Below are 27674 nucleotides of genomic sequence, written 5' to 3' on the forward strand. Positions count from 1 at the left end.
GAAAGAAAGGGAGAGTAGGATCAGGTAATGCTATATTCAGAGATTTTTATTTGTAATGTCTGATCTCTTAAGCAGACTGCTGTGTACCTGAGTACATACTGGTCTTTCTGCTTTTTTGGATGGATCTGACAACTATATATGAAGTACCATAAATAGGATTTGCTAGTGGATCGGATCAGGGAAGTTTAGGTGAATAAGGTCTAGATATTCAAATTCATCCAATTTTAGAGAAAACAAGTAGTAAATATACAAATGGGTAATTACTGTGCAAAATAATTATTTGTTTTCTAGAAGGATGCAAGTACATCCTTGGCATATAGAATGTATTCACAAAAAAAGTTAGTTATATAAAACAGGCTCAGGGATAGAAAGAAAGATATATCTAGAGGTAAAACTCTTTGAAATGTTGGCATTAATAGTTTTCATTTGGAGAAATAAGAATCAGTTTAATAACAAAAGTCCAAGCATCAACCAACCAATGTAGTATAAAATATTCTTTGGGAATACATTAATAAAGTTAGTTAATGAATTCCTTTTAGAAGTTGCTCACAGCTAGAAATATAATACAAAACTTAATGTCAGACTATTTCATACATCTTCTAAATATGCAGGTTGTTTTTGTAGAACATGATATCTTAAAATTTCAGAATCTTTAAACATTTTTAAAGAAACACCCAGTTTTAAATTGATTCTTACAGAGAGAAAAAGCCAATAATCTTGAATTTAACAAGAATATATTTTGTTCTGTGTTGAGGATAATATGAATAATAATCATCATCATAGACTTAATTCCTATATTCTGATTTTTAAACTGAGCCAACAATATAAGGTTGTTTTCTAAGCATTCACTCATTTTTACCCACCAAGTGGATTCTCTAGGATATATTGGTTTTTATAAAAAGAATCAGTGTGAAATGATCAGCTTGGTGCATTTTAGTTATTGTTTTTATAGCATGTTTTCCATAGGGCTTACTAAACTGTTTTTCCCTCTACATATCTGATTTTGAAGCTTACATGGAAGTCAGATTATAAATCTCTTCCAAGTAGCTTCAGCTCTAAGACTATTTCTACTCCTTTAGAGTTCTTGATCTCACATCATTTATTTTCTAATTTTCCTGGTAGATGGAAGAAGGCAAGTCATTGTGATATGATTACTCATTATAGGAAAGGATAAAATATATTTAATGTTAATCAAATTACTTTTTTATTTTTTATTCCTTTTAGCATACATGGACTGAACAAAGCTTCCTTCACTTGAGATAAGTCTATATCCAAATGTCAAAAACCATAACTCTGTGAAGGTCACTTATTAAGAATTTGCCATGGTTCATTTTACAATGACACCTTCATATTCAGTGGTGTCAGTGTTTGGAGCAGCAATCCAGGATCAATTCATCTTGGCATTAAGAGAAGAAATTAAAAAAAAAAAAAAAACAGAAAACAAACCAAGAGAAAAAATTGGGAGCTTTACAAGCACATACGGAGTCATTCAAAGATAAAAGAGATTCATTTTGGCACACCCAGGCAATCTTCTTCCACACTACCCTTCTTACCCCCTTCTCTAGCAGCAGGTCTCTCTGCACTATCGGTGGGAACACCGAGAGCCCACAGGAATACCAAACAGCCTTAATGGCTCATTTGCTTAAGCAGTAAGACTTTCATTTCCTTAGATCATGTGCTGAACTGTTAGATAAAGTTTCCTTAGGGGCATGGAGCTTGGGGTGAGAAAAGAAGACAGGAGCTGCTTCAAAAATATTTTCTTTCTAGATTCAGCTCAATTTTAAACTATAATCAAACCCTTGGAAAGACACTGTTAACATACCCTGGAGAATGAGTGATGAAGTGTGGAATGAGCTACTCCTTGCTGCTCTAGCTGCGTCATTCACAAATTACAATAGCCATCTTTCTTACTCTGAGATTCTCTGAGGGGACTGAAAAAGTGACAGTTAATTGAGTTAATTGAAATGTTTCAGACCGAATTCTTCACTGAGAGACTGAAGTTGTTCAAGAGATTATTCCTGAAAAAATATTAAGTTCACACAGGGTTAGGATTGGTTTTATTTATATATTGCAATGAAACTGTATATATAGTTTATATGTAGAAATCTATTTGCCTATCTAGGAAAGTCCAGGAAAAACCTGCCGTATATTAGAGCCATTCATAATGTCACTATACTTAGAAAGAGAATTGAAAGTTATCAAATGTAAAGCAAGAGCCTAGGGAATTGTAAGACCACAGATTCCAAATATCTTTGGAAAATTAAATAGCACACTTGGTCCTGTTGATTTTTTAGTCTTGATGCTGAAATCTCTCTCACCTCCACTGTGTTATAAATTTCTGCATGACACATTCAATCTAGTTGAATAAGAGCATATCTAGAAAGTCACTGAATTTCAGTTGGTTAGAAGTCTAGGTTTAGAACACATACATCACACTTTAGAATGCATATCTAGCTGATATAAATAATTTTGGAGTTCCAATTCATAAGGTTTATAACATCAAAATAGAAAAATTTGAACATCGTGTAATATCTTGAACTTCATATAAATTATAAACACTTTTAAGAAAAAAAATTGAATAAAACACAAAAGCCTGTTTCAGTTCCTTAGCTTTTTTTTTTCCTCCTAGAAAAACACCCAGTTTTCCATCTTTAGAATCCTTGCTTCACACAATGAACCACAGCCCTATGAAGGGCTTTGGTGTAGAAAAACCTGAGTTTTATTTCAGCTCTTTCAACAGATGAGCTATGTGACTTTTGGCAGTGCTGGGGAACAAAACCAGGACCTTGTTCAAGTTAGGCAGGTGCTCTACCAGTGAGCTACATCCCCAGCCCTGACTTTTGAGCAAACTACTTGGTCATTTTGACCTTCAAAATTTTATTTGCAAAATCCAGATTGTAATAGTTTATGGAACTATTCTGCGGAGACAGTGTCCAGCCTATTTCTTACATGAACACTCAGTACCTGTATCTTCTTACACTTTTAGGCTTTAAGTAAAAAGCCTATGTTTCTCCCCACTTAAAAATAGTATATACCCTAACTAACCATTTTTTATGGTTACATGCATGTAAATAATTTTGTATAATTGCATCTTTGCTGTGGAATTGTTTTGATTTCACCCAAATCCTTGAACTCATTCCACATGCTTTAACTGCTTTTTCCTTCACCTAAATCTACATTAAATAAAAAAATTCTCTTAACATATTTTTCAAGTTTTTTCTCAGAAATTTCTTTCAACAGTAGAATGTCTTCATTGATGTTTCAATGAAAATAAATGACAAAATGGTAACAGATGTTGATGAAACCATATGAGTTCAAGCTAATGTTTCCAGGTAAAACATTCTACTGAGCGTTTTACCAACTTTCTCATGTAATTTTTACAACCACCACTGAAAACAGGAATTGTCATGGTCACCAATTTGTAAGTGAGGAAATTAAGCCTCAGGGATATTGACAGATTTTCCCAGGGATCCATGGTTAATAAGGTGGCACAACTAGAGCTGAAATCCAGGTCTGCCTAATACCAATTCATTTACTTTTAACTAATCATGCCATATCAGTTCTGTTAAACAGGATTCTACTGGACAGGTATTAAGTATGGTCCTTAACTAACCTAGTGATAAATACATTTGAAGTTAAATAGACCAATACAGATTAATTCAGAAAATTTCAAAGTGAAAAATTTTGAAGCTTAACTTATTCTTAATAAAACAAAATTTATTATAATTTAATATTATAAAATTTTACAATGCTGGCCTATTACTAATTAATCTTTAAGCATGACTGTCCTCTATTGAAAGGTCTATTTCAGAATATAAAAGTCAAATACTTTTGTCTTTATTGGAATGTCAGTTCAAGTTATCACTTCAGTTGGTACATTTCACTTTCATGAATAGAAATAGAATCCATGAATAGAAATAGAAAATAAATTTATGTATTTATTTTCATGTACTTATGAGAAGAATGTGACATATATCAGAATCTCTTCTGTTTTTCTCAGACACTGTGGATAAGAATGGTTTACAAAACCCTGTAGAGACAAGCTGTTGGGCTGGTCTGTGCAATGTCATTGTGTCAGTGAAGTCTATTAATTACATGTACTATTTAGTGTATTGATGAATTGTTAGTAAAAATAGCCAATTTAGTAGAATACAAGAAACATGTATTTGGAATTCACAATGATTCTTATAATTGTTTTGAAGGAGAGAAGATGGGATCCATATAGTAGTTTATGGAAGTATGGGCAAAAGTTGATGAATTGCTTTTATCAGCATTTTTTTAACAGTACAAGAGAGTCATTATTAAGATTTTTGAAAGTGCAGTTATCAGAAATATTATGTAAACTTTTAATGGAAAGCATAGATCTGCCTAGAATTCAGTAATTTTAAAAATAAAAAAAACAAAAGAATGGTGTACATTTTCTTTTAAATGGACAAAAATTATATTTATTTATCATGTATATCATATTTTGAAATATTTATATGTTGTGGAATGTATAATTCAAATTAACATGTATTATCTCATAATAATGAGATGAGAACACTGGAAAATCTATTGTTTAGCACATTTTGAGAATACATTGTTATTACAAGGGAAAGAGAACAAAATATCTGTAATAAATTAGTAGACATTACAACAAATAAGTTATTATTAACTATTGTTACATACTATATAATAGGTAGATCTCTTGAGTTTATTCCTCGAATATAACTGAAGTTTTGAACTTTTATATTCTTTGACCAGCATCTCCCAACACTCTTCAGCCCATGTTTTTTTTTTAAAGTAAAAAATTGACTAATATTCTGCAGCATCTGCTGCATTATCTTGCTCTTGACAGTATAGTAAAATAAGGATGATAATAATTGATTTCTGGCACCATGAAAGTACAAAAATGAACCCAAGGGAATAATTCCTGAAGTCTCAACTGAATGTGACAGTCATTTGCTATTTCTGCCTCTTGGCACCAGATTACCACCTCAGTTCTTAAACCTGATATACAGTCTGCAAACTGTCTCTTATTCATGAGTATCAGAATGACAAGCCAATCCATGTTCATACTTCAGCCAGATGTGTGCAGGATTTTAACAGCCAGCAAACTTGCCTACATATTTTTTTTAGAAAAATGTTTTCTACTGGTTTTGGAAGTAATTATTTAATTTAGTCATAAAATAATAAAAATGGTAGAAATACTTATGTTCATTTTTATTAAAATGGTCACATTAAAGTAAACAAACTCCATAAGTCCAGTGTTGTTCAATACCCAAAGTTGAGTTGCTTAATGTTTGTAGAACCACTGAACCGTCTTAAGATTCATACTTCATTTCTTTATGAGAACTCTGGTAGATTTTGTTTTCCTAAACAGCAGATGTAGAGAAGGTTAATGCACTCTGACATTAAGTTCTTTCTTCAAAAAATCTATTATTGAATATCTACAGTGTGGAAAGTACTGGGTTTTTATGATTTCTGTATAAGCCCAGGGAGGCAGATTTACACACAATTAAAATATTAGTTCTGGGTAAGATAAATGTAATAAACAAAAAAGACATTACAGAGTAGGGAGTGATCAGTAGGGATAGGAGAAGCTCTGTGGATAAAACTGACATAGGGACAGGCCTTGGAAAATGTTGAGGACTGTGACAAGATGTCCATGGGAGAAATTGCATTCTAATTTCAAACTTGACATGAAAAGCAAACCTGGAATTTGTCAATTATTTGAAATGTTTCACTAATGCTTCAAGACGACTTGAAAGATTTGAGTCTCAGCTGAGTTTTATTCACTGTTGTAAGTGCTAAGGGAGAAGAAAATTTTAAGAAGTATCAAATCTTGAAGCAATGCCAAGGAGTCTGAGTACTAAAAAGAGAGTGTTGAGTGGGACAATCAGGAAGGCATTCCTGTTTTTGCAGTGTTACCAGTGGTGAAATTGATTATTGAGGGTGGAAAGAACTGAATGTGAGGCGAGGATGTGGAAGCAGGAAACGCAGGAACAAAATGGTAGCTGGAGAGTGGAATGGAAACTGCATTAAGGGGAGAAATGAAGAGATTCAAATTTGGGACATGGCAGGGATCATCCTGCTGCAGTGAAGAACAGGCAGTGTAGAAGAGCAGGTCATGTGGTCAGGGAGCAGATCTCCAGTGGTTTGCACTCATGAGTTGAGGAAAAAGTCCAGAATGTATTACCTTTGGGAATATAATATAATAAGCCTTAACAGAGGATGGTTAGGCTGTTGATTTAAACAAGAGCCTCTTTTAGCAGTGTGTAGTGCTCTTTGTGAAATTATAGTGTTGTTTTACCAAAACATCTCAGTGTGTTTTTTAGCATGCAGTGTGTTAAAACAGATATGCTTATATCCATAATTATAGAGCTTTCCAAATTACAGAGTATTTTCAAATACCTATCTATCTCATTAAATGGCCACATAACCAATAAGAGGACAATGGTATTCCTCACAGTGGAGAAGTTGAATGGGCTCAGAAAGGGTAAATGACTTGCCAAAGCCACATGATTAATAAAGGCAAACTGTGCTCTCCTGAACCTGGCCTTGTGTTCTCTGGCTGTCTCCCAATCAGTTGATCTCTGTCTCTAGTAACTTCTGTTGAAGGACATAGAGAACACAGAGCCAAAGAATGACAATAGTTGGTGATTTTCAGCATAATCCAACCCAGTCTTTGTCCTGACCACTGAAAAGGCACATGATGAGTGTGTACCAAGCTATCCTCCTTCCTTCAAGGTAGTCATCTTTGCTCATTTCTTTCTTTTGGATTCCTCTGAAACTCATAAAAGCAAACTTGCAGAAATTGTAGGACTTGTATGGAAGAAAATGTGCACTGACAAATAGACATAGGCATTCTGGCCTTTGGTTCTATTCTTCTCAATATAAATCACTCTTCTTGTGTGATTTAAAGTACTTGGGGGTGTGTCAATATAATCCAGTTACACACTAAGTAAGTGGTAGGTAAATTCTGGATGAATTAAAAAAAATACACAAAGTTGGGGTTAAGAGCTATGAAAATGCAACCTCTAGTTTCCCAACCTCTGTTTGTCCTTCCATAGCACTCAGTCAGTCACCATTTTGAACATTTCCTTGGTACAGATTCTTGGAGTGTGAGATTTTGAAGGTGAGTATTTCCCAGTAATTATGAATTCACAATACTCTCATGCATGAGTGAATACCTGAGGTGAAATGAAAAGGAAGGTCACCAGTTATAAAGAGGTGAAGTAACTCTGAGGGCAGCTTCATGGGTCATCAACATCGATACCAAGTTAAGAAAATGGATGAGAAGAAATAAAAGCTTTGATTTGTAATACAACCATTAGCTTTAGGATGGGGAGGAATGTCTGGAAGGTGAGGAGGATTGGGAGGTGTGACTAGACACTTGCATTTAAAATCATGGTTTTCAAAAGTTGTTAAAAGTAAGGATGATAAATCAATGAACTGAAGTCAGTGGATGATTGTGAAGGATTAAAACTGTATCTTGTGTGGATTGGAAGATCCAGAAACTGGTAGCTGACAGTGTTCCAAAGGAAGGGATGACATACATAGGAAGTGAGCTTTTATTTAGCCTGAGGAGGGTTGCGATCTAGCTGGAGTAGAGGCCGTGTATGAGGATGAGAAGTGTATAGTAGTGCCAAGCACAATTCGGACGCCATGATGGTTCCTTCCTTTATGACATTCAAAGTTCAGTCTTACTCTTCCCTTTTCATGTCCAAACTTTCTATCTTTTGACTAAAATCCTTTCAGTGCTTCTCTTATCTCTTTTAGGACCTTGCTACGATTTCTAGGCCCGATTTATAGTTCTTTCTTCTTTATTTTCCAATCATATTTCTTGGATCTTCTGGGACTGATTATCTCCTATGCAAACTAATTTATAATCATTTTCTGCTCAGTGCACTTATTTAGTAAGAAGTCATGCTGTATAGCATGTAGGCTTTGTATTTTTTCTTTCATTCAGGTTTTTATGGTCACAAATTATTGGGGCTGTCGTTCTTTCGTTGTGTTCCCACATAATGCAATTACTGTAGCCCTTGACTAATGGTCAAAAATTAAATCTTTCAGTTTATTTCATAGTAATGTGCTATTAATAATAATCTACCACTGCATTTTTTTAAGTATAGAAAAAATTATATGCTACCACTCTTAACTATGCTCAGAACAGTAATATAAAAAATGCACATTTTCCTCTTAACATTATTTAGACTGCTTTCCTAGGTTTCTGTTCTATAAAATGAAGACTTCTGATGTTAAGCACTTTAAATAGACAGCAAAACAGCTTGGTAATTTTACAGAAGAACCACCCTTAGGGGGTGTCTAGTTTTCAGGTCATAATTCCTCAACCAATTTTCATCTGAGTCAAACAGATCTATCTCTGTCTTTTTGGATTCCAATATTATCTTAAGTGGGTCTGGTAGGGTGAAGCAGATGTCAAAGAATGCTGAACAAATGTTCCATTTACTTCATCCAAATAATACTGCAAATTACATGGTTTCGAAATGCAACACTTATCTTGACCTTATGAATTTCCCTTTGCTTCTGGAAGCTAATTAAAAAAAAAAACTCCTTCAAAATATTACACATACTCAAGTCCATACTTCTACAATTTCTTGTTAATGCAAAATCAACCTTTAGTAAATGGATAAAACAAATAGTCACACTCAGAGCCAGATGGATTGATTTGTTGAAATGTAGCATAACATAGCAGATCTTAATTCAACTGGCAATCACTAACAAGCTGTTTGACTTATAACAGTTCTCCTCATATGAACAGCATCTTTCACCATATTCATATTGCACAAATAATTATACTTGCAGACAATCATAAAATTTAATGAATTAACTAATTCCAAATTATAATCTGGATGAGAAAACACAGCTAAATATGGTTTAGTGGATGGGGTCAATCTGCAAAAACTGTAAACAGTTAATTTATACCAATATGTTCATTCCTTCAGTCAATGAAGAAAACTTTAGGAACATGTATTATGTGTAAGTAGCTGCTGAACTGGAGATAGGAACAAACAAGACCTTTAAATGTTGGAAGAGAGATGGAACCTGTCTTATAAGAATATAATATATATGATTGAAACTAGACTATTTAAATAAATGGCTTAAAGTGGCATAAGGTTAAGTAAACATAACTGGAAATATCTGAAGGCAAACTGGAAACTTTGAAACAAATATAAAAATATTTTTGATGACTATTAAGTTCAATGATTCATGTTAAAAAACTATTGAATAGTAGTAATTAAAGTTTATCCAGCCCTTTCTATGCAGAATATGAATTCTAGGTGTTTCATTTTGCTAAACTCATCTGATTCTGTAGTACCCCCATGAGAGAGTTTGTAGGGCTTTTCTAGGCACATCCCTACCTCAGCACTTTTGCACTTGACTATTTTCTTTCTCTGGAAAGCTCTTATCTTAGGTACTCATGGAGTTGGCTCCCTCACTTTGTTCAGATCATGACTAAAATGGATCTTGGTAAGGTCTTCTTCCCTGATTCCTTTTCTAAATTTGCAACACAATTTTTTTTATCAACTTTCTTGTCCATTTTGTTCCTTAGCACGTATCACCTTTTAACATATTGTACACTTTACATACTTGTCTTTTTATTGCTCTATTTTGCATGTATGCTCTATGAAGGTAGTCTTCCCCATGCATAGTAAGAATACTAGCAGGCATATGTTAAGTGTTCAATGAATGTTGAATGAATGAATGTGGTCAGGACATTGCAATCATTACACACATACACTGCTTATGCATTGCTAAGGCTTGGATGCGATTTGAGTGTATCCCTCTGGGGTTTATGTGTTGGGAGTTTGATCTTCTATGATGGTGGTGTTGAGAGGTGGTGAGACCTGTAAAATGCTTTGTCCCAGTGGGGAGGTTGTAGTTTACCGGGAGAGCTGCCCTCAGAAAGGATTCTTGTAGCTCTTGTGGAACTGCTAAGTCCTTGCAAGAGAAAATTGTTTTAAGAATAAGTCTGACCCCTGAATCACTATGTGGCTTCCAGTTTTGCTACCTGATCTCTCATTCTGTCTTGCCATGATGCTGAAAGGCCCTCACCAGAGGCTGAATCGGTGGAGCTGCCTGATCTTGAACTTTCATGCTCCAAAATTGTGAGCTAATTAAACATATTTTATTTTTCAGAGAAAAGTTAACCTACCTCAGGTATTTCATTATAGTAATGCAAAACTGCCTAATACATATATTAATAAAAATGTTTTTATTTAAGTGTGCAATATTTGTATTTGATAGCAATACATAAAATTATATGGTATATCATAGAATTTAAAATAAGAAAGTCTCTATATATCCATATACACATACATCTATATCTTTATATGTAAGTGAAATTGCATATATAATACAAATATAATAAAATTGTCTCTAGTGTGTAATCATAGGTGTCCAGTTTAGGGAATGCAGATTGCAGTTCATTTTATATTTAAAAAATATGAAATAGATAGCACACATCTTTTTGACTTGGACATAATAGTAATAACTGCCAATTATTAATCATCTATTAAATTATAATGCTAAAAGTCATTACAGTTATTTTCCTCTTGTATTTTATAGATGAAAAGCACTAAAATGAAACAAAGTTAGAGAATTATTCTAGGTCACAAGGCTAATAAGCAGCAAAGCTGGGATTTAAACTTAGGTCTATCTGTAGTTAACCCTCGGCATGTTTTACTATTCTACACTCCTTACTTTAATGCTTAAAATATAATAATCTGTTTAACTATCTTTTTTTTTAACTTCTGTACCTAGACCTATTGACCACATTGAAACAAAAATATCACCTCCATAAAATGCTTTGAATAATCTGATAATTATCTATTGAGAAAAACAGGAAAGCAAACATTATTCATGCTCTGAATTAAAATTTGGCCTAATCAATCTGTCAATTGCCAACATCTAAAGATCATCATTGAGTTTTGTTTCAGGAATCTTAAAATAAGCAATTAAATCAATCATGAAATCTTATTTTATAACAAATCAAAGATGACATCCATTTGTATTTCACATTTGAAGTCAAAAGAATAATCTGATATTAAGAATTATTGTTCAACTCTTTTATAAGTGGAAATTTTTTTCAAGTGTTTGTTAAAAGCCAAAAATTGAATACATATTTCTTTCATAAATAATTTGTTAACATTCATTGTTATAATTTTAAGATGATATTAAAATGGAAGACATATTGTACATACCTAGTGTGTACATTGGAATGATGAGGTTAGCTTTCCTGGTGAGAAGAGACTAAAAAGAGTTAAAGGCATGTATGTGGAGTTGGACTTTAATGAACCAAGCTCATTTAAATTTGTGATGAGAATATTTCTTTCTGATTCAGTTGTTTACTGTTTTCCTCAAGAACATACTCATGACAGTTCATTACGAAAGCAATTTGCCAGTTTTTATCAAATGTCTTCAAAATGTTCAGTCCCTCTGATTTAGTGATACATTTCTGGGAACTTCTGCCAAGAGAATAATTTGAGTTTCAGGAAAAGTTTTACACACAAATATGCTCATTGTTGTTATTTCATTTTAAAAACCTTTAAATTTCAAAAAATAATGCATGCTCCTTAAATAATGTAGTGGTGCATACAACTAGAGATTGGTCGTGCTTTTTCTCAGAACTTCTTTCATCCTCAGCCTTCTTAGAAATTATGGTATCAACAGTTTGGTTTTCATAACTGGAGCCATTAATTTTAAGAAAGCATATTATACGCATGCATACTCATACCCATAAAATTGTGCCACACAGGCAGAGTCATGTAGGGAGATCATTGATTTTTATAAGAACAAAAAAGGAGGAATGCCTATATGAAGGTTGGTATAGTTACTGTACAAACTGTTATATAGACTTTATAAGGTTTGCAAAGAATTTATATATAAAATCTGCACATTTTATAGCATTAAGGGGAAAGAAAGATATGAAATTACATATGGAAATCTAGTTATGTACATAACATACACATTCATACACATTACAAAATAAAGTATTATCCGTTATCTTGGGTGATGGGATACTGGATGGTTGTTTGGTTCCTGAGTTTGCTATGCTTTCCAGTGGCAAATGCAATGCTGAATTAGAATTTTAAAGGAAAACTCTCTTTATGCAGAATCAGAAATTCTGAATTTGGATATTTTAAAAGAAACCCATGTGTTCTGTTTCTAACTTCACATTTTCAGTCATTTAAAGCATCCGTAGGTTAAAGAGAAAAACAAATCAGAATATGCTTAATTGAGATGTGGCGAGATATAGATCAGTAGCAAAGTGCTTGCCTAGCATGTGCTAGGCCCTGAGATCAATCACTAATACCACCAAAGACACACACACACACACACACACACACACACATGCTTAATTGACATAATGTGCTGATGCTGAAGGACTATGTTTTTTTTCATGTTGGTAAAATGTCCTTTTTGTTAGCAGGGAAAATATATGCTTGAGTCTCAGCCTTTACGTGAGATAATTGTATTTTGAGTACTCTGGGGGAGGGTAAATGGGGAATGCTAAATTAGTAAGTTTGATTTCTGTGCTGTCTAGGTCAATTCCTGGTTGGATAAAAAGCCACTTTTTCCATGCCTTCCCAAACTCAAGAAAAGATAGAGAGATTGGAGTAATTGAAAGTCAACTAGAGCAGCTGAAAGATTACTTTTGTTGTGCAAATTTTTTTATGATTAATGCATTTATCCAAAAATTATTTATTAAGTGTTTATAAAAGCCAAGGACTTTATAAACTGAATTCTTTCCCAGGAGGCAGTACAGTTAAATATATTGACTCAGTAATTCAACAACTTGATACCTTATGAAAAACAAGTAGAATGCTTTGTTTCTATAATAGTGTGAAAGATGATATATTAGTTTGCTAGAACATCAAAACAAAGAACTACAGATTGGATGAATTAAACAATAGATATTTATTTTACTAAAGTTTTGGTGGCTAGAAGTCCAAGATCAAGGTGCCAGAATGGCTAATTTCTTTCTTTTCTTTTTTCTTTTTTGGTACTGGGGAGTGAAGCCTCTCTCCTTGACTTGTAGATGGCCTCTTCCCCTTCTTTCTGTCTTCACATGTTCTTTCCTAATTTCCTTTTGTATAAGGATGCCAGTCACACTGGAGTAGGTTTGCCCAGTGGCCTCCTTTTGATATAATTATCTCTTTAAAAATCCTATCTCTAAATACAGTCACATACAGTCAGAAAGTGGAAACATAGCTACTATGAAAATAGTCATTTTTGTTTTGTTGTTTTGTTTTGTTCCTCTCTCTAAAGCTACCATATAGATCCCAAATATATACAAAGGGGAAGGCCCTCAATGATTCCTTCTACACCTGGACACTCTTCACTTCGCCCTGTCCTGTGTCCCTTGCCAGAGGATGGTTGGCTTCGGGGTTGGGACTTCAATGTATGAATTTTGAGGAACATAATTCATCCTGTATCAGGCAGCAAGAACATGGAAATTAAATTATCTGACTTGATATGTCAAACTTGGTCACTTATTCTAGCTTACTGTGAGGCCACGAGATAGTTATTAGCCTCATTTTTCTCATGTAGAATGATAAGATAATTGTATTGTGATGGTTAAAAAATGAAGCTTCCACTTTTTTATTCAACAAATGCTTATGGGTGACTATATTTTTCTAGGCATTGTGCTAGATATCCATATATGCAAATATGTAGTACCTACCTTAGGAGCTTTGGGGTTAAAAGGGACAGCTGTAATGTTTTTCCTATATGGAGGTAGACACAGAGAGCATAGAAAGCTTGGAATCAAATAGATCTAGGTAAAATCCAGGTACTGTGTATTATCAGTTTTGTGGTTTGGGGCTAGTTACTTGACCTCTGCAAAATAGTTCTCCCTTTTGCAAAGTAAGGAAAAAATAATCTATATTTTAAGGTTATTATAAAGATTTGATGATATAACATCTAAATAGTATCTTTTGGATTGCCAAGAAGGTAGATTTTCAGTTAATTCTAGCAACCATCCACTGGCAAGGGGTACAGGACAGGGTGAAGTGAAGAGTGTCCAGGTGTACAAGGCACTGTTGAGGGCCTTCCCCTTTATATACATTTGGGATTTATATGGTAGTTTTAGAGAGAGGAACAAAATAAAACAACAAAACAAAAATGACTATTTTTCTAGTAGCTATATTTCCACTTTCTGAGAACAATTTCATATCAAACCTCTGAGACCCTCTCTATGCCCTCATCCTCAGCTGTTGACCTCACTTTACCTCCCATGAGGTGACATTTAAGATGGGGACATTCAGGGAGCTGGAGCAGCACACGGCATAAGAGCTTGACCTAGTGCTAGGGGTCAGGGAGACCCTCTGAGGAAGCCAAGCGGATTAGGAATGAAGAAACTGGTCAGAGTGAGCACATGATTTTCACAGGAAGAGTCTTAAGATTAAGGAACAAGTTAGAGGAAATAAGGGGTGAACATCTGCAAGGCTTTGAGGTTGGAGTAAGAAAAGAGAAGCAAAGAATTCACCCACCACCTGGCAAACACACCAGCATTAGCAATACCTGACTCTCCTTTTTTTTTTTTACATGATAAGGGTGTGAAAGAGAATTCATTTCCTGGATAGACTCCTTATATTCATACACCAGGAGAGACAATTTGTCTTTTTTTCCCCTATTTCTCAAAACTAATAAACTAATATGAAAGATACCTTCACAGATTCGCTATTCTTAACTGGTTATTACCCTTTGAAAAAAGAGTCTTTAGCATCCCTACTCACCTGTTTTTGTATTTTCCATGTAAATTTGAAGTATATTTCTAAACATGTTATGATAAAGACTCCTTGCTTGACCCAACTCTTATCAGGTTCCTAAAACTTCCCCTGGATCCATTGTGTAGACACTTATAAAAATACAGTTTTAGAAAGAAGCCCCTTAAGTAAGTTTAGTAAGACGTTCCCACCCTCCTTCTGATCACCACTAATATCTGATTGATTTCTTTATCTTCTATATCCCCCAGCTGATGTCTGTCTGATCACCTGGACTATCTGTAGCAAGACTCCCACTAGGTTGTTTTAGTTAGGATTCCCCTTGCTCCTGATGTTTTCTCCTAGTAATTTTCTACTCACTGTTGTTTATCCTGCTTTTTGGCTATAAATTTCCACTTGCGCATCCTGAATTTGGAGTTGAGCCTAATTTCTATCCTTCACTGCAAAATCCCATGACTGAGGTCCTGTACCTCTGGCAATAATCTTCTTTACCACATAGTAAAAAGTATCACTGAATAATTTTTACTTCAACAATTAATAATTAATCTACAACTCTGCTCTGATCTCAAGTTACATCCCAAGTATTAATCATTTTCACTTTAACAATTGTATCAGTTTTATAATGATGTGGGATGGTCCTATGTGTTGTAATCTTCTGGAAGACAGATTGCTCTTTTTCCAAATAAAATAAATGATTTTCCCAATATAAAAATTCATAAGTACAAAAACAAACATCTTGGCATAGTTAACAAAAAGAATGGGAAAAACCCATTGTTTATAAATAATGATAATACAGGAATACCAATTCTCAACTTTTTAGTGATTAGGGGAATGGACAGCATTTGTAAATAGTTTAGCTAAAGAAAATCAAAATCAAGAACTTCTCTTAAAATAGCTTCATGTTTTACTACTCATAATATTTGAAGCAAGAACCAAAACACTATTGTGATGGGAAAATAATTAAAAATTTTCCCATTTCAAGAAGGAACTGAAATCATGGCTATCTGTAGTGAACAGAGTATAAGAAATTTTGCTAATAAGTTTATCTTCCTGGACTCATAGGATCATATTTTAAAAATTTCTTTTCTTATATTAAGGTGACTTCCAGTTAAAGAGTAAAACTGCCTCTTAATCTTGTACCTGTTTTAGTGTATTTAAATAGATTAAGCCTCAAATATTATGGTAAAAGTATCATCATTATTCTTCAGAAACACAGATACTTGGGACATGAGAACAGAGATAGGTTGGAATATGGAGGAGAGGCAGTCCCTGTGTGGATGTGGTGACAATCCAAACTTCACAGAGAAGCCCAGGGAGAGAGGTCACCTTGATAAGAATGGGGACTACAGTAGTAGGTTTTAAAGGCAACATCTTAAAAAGGCTAGAAATTTATTTTCACTATCAATGGGAATCATGTTTCCTTAAATTTTTTTTTAACATAGAGCTTCTCTTCTAAAATGAATACTAGTGGTTTATTTTGAGAGCTAAAACAGTAGACTTCAGTTATCAAAGTATCATGTTATATAATCCCTCAAACTGTCCTGTTTATAGTAAAGGGGAGGGTCTGCTATTTATGTGTGGAAAGAAGCCATGTACAATGGGCAGAATGAGATTGCCATTGCTGAATCAAATCTGTATCTCTTATCCAAATACCAAGGTCATCAATAAAGTCACGAGGCTTTCTTCTTCACACACATAAAAATTAACAAAGCTTTAATAAATGAATGAAAAACAAATTAACAAAGCTGTTCAACTCCTCTTCTTATGTAGGATTGTCCAGAATTTCTACAAAAAATGATAATTGACTTGGGGCCCCATTTTGATTTTAAAGCTTATAATTTTTGACATTTATGTTTTAGCATACAGTTAAGAATTTTATACCTGTACAAACAAAAATAGAAACATATTTGCTACCAAGAAAGGAGGCAGGATGATGGTGGCTATAAATATTATTTTCTTCTTATGTCTGGGAAGCTAAGAGAGAAGAGACAGGCTGTAATGGGTGCTGAGTCTGACATCTTGGGTAGAAGTTTACATTTTGTTCTTCTGGGTGTGTTTTCCAAAGTTATTATAATTAACATGTATTACTTCAAAAATTCTAATACAATAATCTATGTTTTATTTTTAAAAAAAGAAACATATTTGCTGCCTTGTAATGAGTAGTGAACACAGAGGGTTAATGGATTTGCCCGAAGCTACAGGTGTTCAAGAATCCCTTTCACACCAGAGCAATAGAAGTTCCATTGGCCCATCTAACTCCTGTAGTATTAGCAGCAATCAATACTGATGAACTGTTCTGTGTGAGGCACTGAACAATTTATTTTGAAATATGGTAACTCTTCTCTGGGATATTCACATTCTGCTTACCTCAAATTACTTTTGAATTTCAAAATACTGTCCTGTCCGAGGCTATTAAGTGCTAATAAACATTAACATTATTCAGTTGAAGGGAGCTATCTTTCAGTGATGCATGAAAAGTGTTTCCAACCTCTGGTTAGAAAACGCTTTGGAGTGGAAAGTATAAGCCATTATTATTGCTTGTACAATACTGTTTTTACTTTGCAATTTAACCTTGAAAAAATAACATATATATTCCATGAACAAAAATAAAATGCTTAGAAGCATTTTAAGAAACAGGTCATTTCCTCAATCTTCTACTACTTCTGAGAAACAATAGAATAAAGTGCTTAGATGTGCTTAGAGTTCTGGATTCTGAGTCTCAGGCTTGGCTCCACCATTGTGACTCATTTGTGTATGACCTCAGGCAACTTACTTAACCTCTCTGATCCTTAACTCCCTTATCTATAAGATAAGGGAACAGTAATAGCACTCATTTCAGAGTGTGTCTGTGAAAATTAAATAAATTCTGGCATAATTAGCACTTAGAAGAGTGTTTAATACATAGTAGGTATTCAATAAATCTCGATTTGCAGCTCTTTAAAAAGAGCTAGAAATATTTTGTTATTGAGTACCTAAAAAAGGCATTATCAGAATAGAAGGACTATTAAAAAGTAGTATCCATAATTGTCCCCACTATTCTGCTATAAATGAGCTTTGGGTGATGAGCTATTTATAATAAAACTATTAGAAAATAGGATATAATTTTAGTAATTTAAGTCAAGGTCTTTGCAAAATTACTCAAGTCTTCATTTTTTTCCCTCTTGCCAATGTACTGTCTTTGATATTTAAGGGGGAAACACACACACACACACAGAGTAATAAATTCCCATTATTTGTGAGAAGTTTAAATGAGTTGAAAAATTAGTCAAAAATTTTTTGATTTTATTACTTATTTTTTAACTTACATAAGACCCTCCTTTTTTATTTGTTATAATAGGCTTATAACCAATGTCTTCTATAAGTCTTATTTGAAGTACTAAACATACTGATAAATTGACATAAGTCTACCCTTCCCCCATTCCATTCATTAACTTTCCATTACAGTCTTTGAGAAATTTTGTGGAGATAAAAAGTTGTAATTATGTACACTTACTGTACGGTTGAAAATTTTGAAAAAATTAAAATTCATCTTTTAGATCTTTATTAGCAATAAAGAAAATATATTCATTTATGCCTGCAAAGGTTACTGAGATATCATTTGGATCTTTTTAAGTCACTAAAGTTTCTATGCAAAAAAAGGTAATAGGGCAGTGACTTATTGTGCCTTGTAATATTTAGAGAGATCTAAAAAAATTTACCTTTATGCCCCCAAAGATCAAACGTGGTTACATACTCTGTTTATAATCCATAATGGGAAAATTAAAATTAAAATTTAAATGGGGAATGGACTGTTAGTGGTTCTTCTACACTCACACCGACTGCTCATTACAGAGGGGCACTGAAGCCTGCAAGTGCAAATGTCATGCCCATTATTTTCTTACTTTTAGAGACAGGATTAATCCTGGGGCCTGTAGAGCATTGTACCTATGACTAGATATAAAAAGACCTCACTCAAACATGGCCTAATAAATATAATTAAATGGAAATGAACTTGAATACTTACAGTAGTGCTGGATTTTAACAAGAGTGGTGATGATCTCATTCTCTCAAATATGAGTAGTAGACAGGGGGTTGGAACAAAGGGCAGAACTGCCAGGAGTGCCTACCGCTAAGATCGATGTAATTAATTTTGACTCTCCACTTCAGAGGATAAAACCTACCAGCAAAGGTAGGAACCTAGCCAGAGGGCACTTGAAAACTGAAAGATGGAACCAAAGTGTCAAAACTGGAGAAGCCACACATGTAGTGAGTCAAAGGAACAATTTTGGAGTCAAGCAAACAATAAAAACAACAACAACAACTAAAAGCCATGAGTTGGAAAAATGCAAGGATAAAGAAGAAAAAAAATGTGTGTGGGGGCGAGTAAGAACAGCTGGAGGGGATGCGGCACTAGTTAGTTGTGAATCACCTGAAGAGTTTTAAAAGCAGTATCACTAGACAAATGTGAAGTTTGACCACACAAAAAGAGCCTAGGATTTATGGGGTGCTTCTTAAGCTTTGTTAATTGCCACACCTTGAAGACATTTGCGTTTGCAACCCCTGGGGACTAGTGCTTAATAAAGGCTTAATATATCCAAGGCTGCTTTTAATTGAATGTCTGTGGCTTGCTTCATGTATGGGTTGGCTTTGTTTAAAGGACAGTGGTTTGCAGGAGAAGAGGTCTGTCTGTATTCATTAGAATTATCTGTATGCTTTAGTTGTCAGTAAATGATGGATAAAAAGAAGATAGTGTTTACTGAAAACATTAAGGTGACCATGAGATTTGTGTTACATGTCACTTAACCTCTGAGACTGTCATCCTGCAAAAATGAAAATAGATATAAAAACAAAATCTTATGAGAAGAAGACCCAAACACAGGCAGGATGTGATTATTTTGCATTCTTTGCATTAAGATGGGAAGATGGGAAGATAGCTAAGAGGTCATCTTTTAGGTCAAAGATGGACAACTAAAATAATTTTTACAAACATAAGATATTTACAGTCAGTATCCCCATTTTTGTTGGATTCTTATGGTATATAAACTATTTCCTCTTGTAAAGAAGCACTCAAGAATAAAAACAATAATAATAATACCAACTTACATGGAAGAAGCTGATTAACTGGCATTCCTGCTCCATTTAATCTCTACGGATGATAACCTAGATAATTAACCTAAGTAGGTAGATGTTGTTGCTATTTGCCAAGCCGCCAATTGTACAAATGCCAATGTGTAGTGTACTTCAGTCTCTCTATTTCTCATCAAGGCTAAAAGTAATTTAAACTGACTCTTGTGCTGATAAACAGTATTCTATGCTATTTACAGATATTATACAAAATCATTACAGAGATTCAATTTAGAGATGATTTCAAGTATAAAGCTTTAACTATGTAATCTCCTTATCATCCTTTTACATTCAACTTTTTTTAAAAAGTGCTTATCTTTAGCTACCAAAGCGGGGGTGGGGTGGCGGGGGAAGAGAGAGAGATTGTGATTTTTTTATTTTCCAAGCTGATGTGAGAAGAGGCCACTATCCCAGTATGAAAGAATATCAACCACTTGTCTAGATTGCTGCAGTGCAAGCAAAAGCCCAGCAGGTGGCATAATCATTAAAAAATGGTTGGGATTTTGCCCACACAAAAGAACTCAAAAATTATTGCTGTACATACTAGCATGTTTTCCTCTCCAGAGTAAAATATTTAACAAACATAATTAGTCCTAAAATTAGAAAAAAAAGTTTATAGGAATAAATTATAAATACATACAATCATCAATGATGGCAACTGTGAAACAGTTAATATTTGTGGAGCCTAGGGCAAAAGTACAAACAGAAGCTGGCAGCTCACGTTTCTAAATATTTATAAGTTATAAATTAAGCGACCAGAATTTTTAAATAAAATATCTTTTTGAATTGAAGCTGCAGGACTTCCTTTTCTCCTGCACTTCAAGCTCTTTCCTGTCCTGTGAAGGATCTTGCTCATACATCCATATTCCATCCATACTCTTACAAATGGCCCTTCCTGGCCAACCTCGAGCCTAGGGAGTTTCTGCAGTGGTGAATGTGTGGTTCCCTCTTGCAGGGTGTACAGGCAAGAAGTGACCCATAGGCCCAGATAATGGGATCAACATGTTTTGAACAGGTAGTTATACCCCTGGCATTTGGTGCAGAAGGGGTACATAGGTTCCTTGAATATGCTCTATTAACACTGTAGACTCCTCAATTGGTAGTGAAGGGATAAGCTAAAAGAAAGTTAAAAGGGAGACTTGAAAGAGCAGGGTACAGGGCAGAGTCCTTCCTTGCTTGGGTTTGAGAATAATACTCTCTGATACATTTGATAAGAGATAATATATAGTGTTTTTCTAAATTACATTTAGCTTTCATGTTCTCAATCCCATTGAATTTTGACAGCCATCCCTGGGAGGCATTTGGGAATTACTATCATAATTTTATAAATTGGGAAACTGAGTATTAGGCTAAACGATATATCAAAGCTCTACAATCAGTAAAAGGCAGTGCAGAACTCACACCCAGGAATTCTTAGTGCAGGGTCCTTTCCATTGCACTTGGACATAGCCTGGCTAAGTTTGTAGCTTCTTTCTATATTAAGTATTTAATGCAGAGTTCAGGTCCCATGACTTTAATGCAGAAAATGAGAGGAAAAACATTTTAGAATAACTTCCTTCGGCTGGCATGATTAAGTAAAATCTTTCCATGTATGCTGGGAGCCATTACCCAAGTAGGTATGACAATTTCCTTGCCAGCGTACCCCATGTTGCAGTGACATTGAATGTACGTGACCTTGCTCAAGGACCAAGGCAGATTAGGGTGTTCCCGGTTTTAAGATAATCGTGTTTAGGGCGTTCCCAGTTTAGGTTCCAGGTTTAAGGTTTAAGATTATTCCTGCTGGGAATAGGGCGTATCCTGCTGCCTGAGTTCCCCTTGAGTTCTCACGGGATTCAGACAGTATATTTTGGAGATAGAAGCCCAGTGGAGGTGGATTTGGGCAGAGACCGTGGATTTGGGAAGAGAACGTGGATTTCCCCAGAATGTGATTGTAGACGGCTGGTGTGAGTTCGGGAATAAAGAGTTGCTGTTTGAATCTACAAGCTGTGTGGTGGCTCGTGATTGTGTGCCCAGCCAGACTGTGGCACATGTACACTAAAGGGTCTGGTTATGAAGTTGGAATTTAAACCCTGTTCCTCAGTATCCAGGACTTTAGAACTTCACTATACTCACCAGGGTTTCTGTCATAGCAATATAGGATGGATTTTATTAGGTGCTTTTGTCAAAGTTTTAGCATCTTTCTATTTAAATACTCAGAAGTACAGTTTCAAATTTGGGACACATTTGCTACATAATATCCTCCCCCAAGTTTCTATGGCAAAAACAGAAACAAAACCAAAATAACTGCCATCTAGTCCAATCTCATTGGGCTATTTCAGGAGTAAGTACTCAAACTCATATGCAGGATATTTGATTATCAAGCAAATGCACACCAGGTTGCATTTGTTGAAATCTGGTCTGCCCGAAAGATTCTGATTCTTGCTGATTTGCTTACATTGTTTTCTCTAAATGGCATGGTTCCATTAGACAGATTCAGAGTGTCTTTCAAATGGAATTGGTAGTAAATTCTTTTAAAAAAGGAAATCTAGGTGGAAAATGAGCTATGTCTAGAATAAATACAACTAAACTTATTTTGAGAAGAAACTAGGGAGAAAATGCCTGGCATTCAAAGAAGTCAGCCTTCCCTCCCCTCCAGGGGCAAACACTGATGCACTACAGAATTTCTCTACTCTGTGTGGAGGTATCAGTGTAGCCCACCATTATGATTTGGATCTTAAATGCCCCCCAAAGACCTATATGATAAAGGTTTGGTCACGGGTCTCCTGGAGGTGGTAAAGTCTTTAGGAGGTGGGCATAGTGGAAGGAAATTGGGTCATCGAGGGTGTGCCTTTTGGAGATCATACCCAGATGCCTTAGTGTAGGGTTCCCCTTCACCCCCACCTTTTGCTTTCCAGCCACCATGTGCTTCCACAATGATATACTGCCTCACCATAGACACCAAAGCAATAGGTCTAAATGACTATGGACTAAAATCTCTGAAACTGTGAGCCAAAATAAACCTTTTATCCTTTTGAGTGGTTTACCTCAACTATTTTGTCATAGTGATGGGAAGCTAACAAACCCACTAACTAAACAGGTAAGTAATTCAAAGTTTTGGCTCTGATAAATCATAAATGTTAGTTTATAAAAATCTAGTTTCATAAATGGAGGTTAAAAATCCAGATTAAATATGAGGTTAAATAGGAGGTTAAAAAATGAGGCTCTGGGGATGGTTTGACCACCACTGAACATTGGTATCATCTTTATCTAGATGTCAGAAAAACGTAACTTTTGCTGCTCTCTTCTTGATTTTTATTATTGGATAGGAAATTGTTAAAGGACACAAATCCATCAAAAGATCTCAATTTTCTTATTCAGTTAGTACTGTCTTGTTATGGTTTAGATCTGTAATGCCCCACAAAGACCCACATATTGAAGGCTTGGTCCCCAATGCAGCAACATTCAGAGGTGGGGCTTTGGGAAGTAATTGTATCTTGAGGGCTCTGATCTCATAATTGAATTAATGAGAGATTCACAGCTGATGGCATTAATGGTGAAAACTATAGGCAGTGGAACCTATTTGGAGAGAGTGGGTCCTTGAAGGCATGTCCTGGGGACTGTATCCTATCCCTGGCCACTTTGTCTCTGTCTCTGCTTTCTCGCTACCATGAGGTAAGCAGCATTGCTCTGCCACATTTTTCCACCATGATGCTTTCTTTCACCTTAGACCCAGACACATTGGAGCTAACTGGCCATGGACTGAAATCTCTGAAATCATGAGCCCAAATAAATCTTTCTTCCTCTAAGTTGCTTTTCCCAGATATTTTGTCCCAGCAATGAAAAACTGACTAACACACCTTGAGTTTCAGTGTTCATAGAAATAGTTCCTGACATGATTAGATGTCATTGCTGAGAGTACAAAACTATACTATCATTGACTCTAATAAACAATTACTTCAGAGCTGTAACTAATTCAAGTATGAATGGTTTATGATAATTGCTATAAAGGTGAAAAATCATCATTTGAGGAATACTTTACTGGTGCATATGTAAATACGTGCAAAGATTCTATGTGACTCTAATCCTGAAGGTCACATTATACCGATAATTTATCCTGGAGAATCATCAAGAAGTTATACTGGTAGCGATAAGATGTTTCAAAGGTATATCATTGAGGTTTTAAGACAGCCACAATAACCAATTAGCAAGTAACACTTTGAAAAATTTCTAGCCCCAAATGAACATCAAATTTTATGGTAGCATTTTTTCTTGCATGCATGTGTGAGAGAGGAAGTGCACGGAGGATAGGGTCCAATGAAAGAAAAACCCAAAAGAACTTGGAGTGGGACTGACATTTTCAAACAGTACATACTATCTAGAGAAACTAATGTGTTCCTTCTCTACCCATATCTTTCAAAATTATTATATGAAATAAAAGCTCTAACTGGTTAGAGTTTATTATGTGAATGTATTGCCAGGAAATGGGAAGCAGCAAATAAAGGCCTAATCTTGAGTTTAAATTGAAATTAATAAAACTCAAAGACTGAATATCTCTTATAGTTTCATTTTTTTTTACTTTACTGACATTAGTGCAGATAACTTCATGTATCTTATAATTTTTTTTTCAAAATTTGTCAGAATTATATTAGGATTCCAAAATAACTCTGGTAGCATGTTACTTTAAGGATAATAATAAAATAGCCATATTTACTGTGCCATGTGTTATGCTAAGAATATTACTTTAAGTATAATAAGACATTAAATGTGTTTGCTACCATAAATTGGTAGATTGACAATTTAATATCCAGGGTCATATTTTTTATTCATGATTATAAGGTTTACATGTACTATTCTATCATAAATACAATTATCTCATACAGAAAGTGTATTCAGAAACATGACCCCTTATTAACTCTGAAGCTATCAGTGCATCTAACAAAACTATATGATGTCCTATGCTCCAAAACCTGAAACTTTTTGAGCATCAACCTGGAGCATTTTGTATTTCATTTTTTCAGATTAGGGTTGTTCAACCAGTAAGTTTTATGCAAATATTCTGAAATTTGAAAAACTCCAAAGTCTGAAACTATTCTGATCCCAAGCATTTCAGATAAGGAATACTCAACCTGTAGTATTTTTTAAATTATATTCATTCATTAAAAAGTACTCACTAGTAGTGAAAAGATAGTAGCAATAAAGCATGCTATATTATAATAAAGGTACAGAATTATAATAAAGGTGTGAATTCTTGGGGTAAGCAAATTAATTTTCGACTCAATGGAACAGTACTTGTTGAACATTTCAAACTATTTTGAACCTGCTGTAGAAACAGAAATTTAGCAAAATAAGAACCCAAATGGTCAGAACAGATGACATAGAGTCAACATCTAAAGCTCACATGATAGGACAATATCTTTGATCTCACTGTGACTCATCTGTTTTTTTTAGACAAAATTTTTACAAAACATTCATTATATTCTATGATATATGTTTTTCTCCATAGAAGATGCAAACCCATGTATCTTTAAGATCTACTTCAAAACACTCTGCTTTGAATTCTTCGTTGGTCCACTGATTCTGAGCACTTCAATTTCATTTTGGGTCATTGCCAAAACCCAGGAACACTAGCCCCTATTCATAGAATAAAATCCTAATAATTACAATTAGCATACATAATTATAATTACTTGTATAAATTTCTACTTCTTTTTCATCTGCCAGCTTTGAAGGTTGAGAATATGTTTTTTCTTTGAGTCCTGAGCACTTAGTACAATGACTATTATTACATATTATAAATTCAATTAATATTTGCTGAAATAAATCACATTCAAAATAGCATACTAGAGTGAAAGATGTTGAAAGGGGAGGTGGCAGCAGTAAGTATAAAAAGTGGGAGCTGTCTGATAGCAAATAAAATGATGAAAATCAGATAAGAGAACTCAAAGCATATTGAGTGAAGGAGAAAATAATTATGTTCTCAGCAATGCCTCATGGTATCATTGTATTAAAGCACATAAAATAACACATTTTGTATAATGATCATCTGGGATTAAAATGTTCTGTTCATAAAGACAGGAAATGTGGAATGCTAGAGGAAAAAGCTTTAGGTATATGGAGAGATATAAAAGTTACCTGATGGTAGCACAAAACTAAAACATTACTAAGCCATTATTGGCCATAGCTAGTGCATAACAAAACATTGCATCTCTGGTTTATATAAGAATAAAGAGAAAAATGCTCATTTTTCAGGCACTCAGGTTTATAGAAACACCTTAAAGATGATAAAGCTGTAAGGTATTGCTACATTTGACAATCCTGAAAAGAAACTGTTCCATAATACATGGCTCCTTTAAAACTACTCGGAAGTATTTGGAGTTTATCTCTATGCGCTGTGCTAGCCCTACTCTGCATTATGTTAAATCTTATTTCACATGGTGAATTTAACAAAAGAAACAATGGTTATGTGGCTTAATAAATTTAGTTCCTTGATCTCATCTTTGTCACAATATAAAAGCATTTATGATATTTTCAGATGAATTTCACTCTTTAAATTTTATGGCTAAACATTACTCAGTGTTTACTTTACCATACCCTGGTAAAGAGTGCTACTTTCATTTTCAGTGAATAAAATAACAGTGACTTATTTTCATGGCAACTTGGTGACAGATGGGATGGTTTATCCTAGGAATCTGGACTCTTGAGGCCACTGCTCTCTATGAAACCCATCTGCAGACTTCTCTTTTGATCATTTAAGCCCATAAAAGGTACTTCATGTAAGAATTCTGCTTCTTCAAAGGAGGTAAAGAAAAATCTTCTCCATAGGTGGTGCCTTCTGGTTATCACTAAAGCCTTGAAGAGCACAGGTTTTGGAAAAAAGAAAATCTTATATCGGGTGCCTGGATGCACTTGGTCAAATGGTTCCACTATCTAGTGGTCATGACTAGCATTAGCTTGTCTCTGTCCTTAAAAATCAGTTTAAGCACAACATTTCTTTCAAGAAACCTTCCCTTTCACTTTCCAGTTTGATTTAGATGCTATTTTCTATTCTTCTTAAAAATCCATGCACACCTCTGGCTTAACTCTTCCCATGACATACTGAATTGCTTTATTTATTTTTCGTTTCAATCAGTTGGAATAAGTTAATCAGAGGCAAGGGCCAATTTATTTGTCTTTGTATTTCTAGATTCTAGGAAAGAGACTATCACATACTAGGTTTTCAATGGATGTTTGTTCAGTTAGTAAACTACTGACTGTTGAATGAAAACTTTCTATTTTCATTATAAACAAAAGGACACTTGATATCAACCTGAAATTTGACAATCATCTGAAGAAGGGTTGTAATGTTTAAAAATAATTTCATAAAGATTTTGTTTTTGTCCTTTCTTACAATGCTGCAGGTTCACTTTCCAAAGTAGTTGGGTTTTTGTTTGTTTGTTTATTTTAGTTTCTGAAAACTGCTATTAGGAAGACATTCCAATCATCTGGGAAACTATTTGGTCTTGCTGTTTTCATGACCTTATTCAGGTGAGATCCAGGAAGATCTCAAATGAGGATAAAAGTGCCTAAAAACCAAGGTCATTAATGCAGCAGGAAAGCCATATCATCATAGAGCACTTAAAAGTGCTTTAGCTTTACCTCTGCTGTCCCCTGAACTTACCTTATAACTGCCACCACATAACTAACTCACCAAACAGTACTTATTAAATGCTTCCATATGCAGGGCACTGTTGTAAGTGCTTGTAATATTTATTGCACTCTTCAATTTGACCAAATTTAGTATAATGATACTCTGAACTCCATCTTCCCTTAAATCTCCTTAAATGCTTACATACATGAAAGATAAGACTGCCACAATATATAT

At 34.5% G+C, this 27674-nt stretch overlaps 1 protein-coding gene across 1 annotated transcript in view; it reads right to left on the minus strand.

Annotated features, from left to right (window-relative positions):
- The window catches only part of Grid2 (glutamate ionotropic receptor delta type subunit 2), a 1437644-nt gene that overhangs the window by 64837 nt on the left and 1345133 nt on the right, over window positions 1-27674 (minus strand). The gene's annotated exons all lie outside the window — the stretch shown is intronic.

The sequence above is a fragment of the Marmota monax genome, unplaced genomic scaffold, assembly GCF_021218885.2.
Source record: "Marmota monax isolate L192 unplaced genomic scaffold, Marmota_monax_Labrador192_F-V1.1 WCK01_AAM20220418_F8-fsc00002, whole genome shotgun sequence".
NCBI lineage: Eukaryota > Metazoa > Chordata > Mammalia > Rodentia > Sciuridae > Marmota > Marmota monax.